The sequence below is a fragment of the Octodon degus genome, unplaced genomic scaffold, assembly GCF_000260255.1.
Source record: "Octodon degus isolate 3935 unplaced genomic scaffold, OctDeg1.0 scaffold00056, whole genome shotgun sequence".
NCBI classification, from domain to species: domain Eukaryota; kingdom Metazoa; phylum Chordata; class Mammalia; order Rodentia; family Octodontidae; genus Octodon; species Octodon degus.
The window spans coordinates 3452158-3453400 of record NW_004524632.1 but is presented as its reverse complement, the minus strand read 5'-3'; the positions used below and the strand labels follow the sequence as shown (position 1 = coordinate 3453400).

Here is a 1243-nt window from a genome sequence, read left to right as displayed (position 1 = left end):
GTTTTTAGTGTTCTCTGCAGAATATCAGTTTCTTGATAATTTTGCTATTCACAATAAATTCTTGAGAAAAATGGATTTAGCCTTTTGTGAAGAGACAGAGACAGAGCAGTTGATTCTGTGTTGCTGACCTCGAGGGGCATTCAACTCCACGTAGAACCCGGGAGCAGAAGATTTGGAGTCAAATCTCTCATTCCTCTCCTGTGAGATTGTTTGATCTTCAGCTACAGTTTTTGTCACTGTCAGCAACTTTATCTTCAAACATGATGGCTAGCAAGGTTACCAACAAGGCAGATCCTCGCTCCATGAATTCTTGTGTGTTCACTGGGAATCTGAAGACTCTTGTGGTGAAGAAATCTGATGTGCCGGCCATATGGTAGAATTATGGGTTGCTCCGTTCATAAGGGCTTTGCCTTTGTGTAGTATGCTAATGAGAGAAATGCCCAGGCTGCTGTAGCTGGAGAGGATGGTAGAATGATTGCTGGCCAGGTTTTAGATATTAATCTGGCTGCAGAGTCAAAAGTGAACAGAGGAAAAGCAGGTGTGAAACGATCTGCAGCAGAGACGTCCGGGTCAGCACCAGAACACCCTGCTCCATCCCCTCTACTCAGCTCCTCTTTTGACTTGGACTGTGACTTCCAAAGTGATTGTTATGACAGGATGTACAGTTACCCCACACATGTTCCTCCTCCTCCTCCTGCTGCTCAGGCTGTAATGCCCTCAAAACAACAGTGTGTATCAGGAAACACCTCCTGAAGAGGCCAAAGTGGTTAAATTCTAAGAGTGGCTAGTGGGGATCTTTGTCCAACTCTGGAAAGTTGAAAGGTGATGACCTTCAGGCCAACAAGGAGCTGACCCAGATAAAACAAAAAGTGGATTCTTTACTGGAAAGCCTAGAGAAAATTGAAAAGGAACAGACCAAATAAGCGGTAGAGATGAAGAATGATAAGACTGAAGAGGAACGGACCAGCACCTCCCAGAAGAAAGATGAAACTAACGTAAAGATAGAGTCTTAGGGTGCTGCAGATGACTCTGCTGAAAAGGTAGATCTACTGGCTGATGAGGAAAATGAAGATCGGGCAGAGGACCATCTGGAGTTGATCAAGGATAATGAAAAAGAGGCTGAGGAAGGAGAGGAAACAGAGACAGTGACAATGACGAGGATGACTCTTATGCACATAGTTGAGTTTAGAAGTTTTGTCCCTTCCTTCCTTCCTTCCTTCCTTCCTTCCTTCCTTCCTTCCTT

The 1243-nt window shown here is 44.6% G+C and overlaps 1 pseudogene; it reads left to right on the top strand.

Annotated features, from left to right (window-relative positions):
* Positions 1-251: 251 nt before the first annotated feature.
* LOC105742507 lies at positions 252-1183 on the top strand (annotated as a pseudogene).
* Positions 1184-1243: the final 60 nt, after the last annotated feature.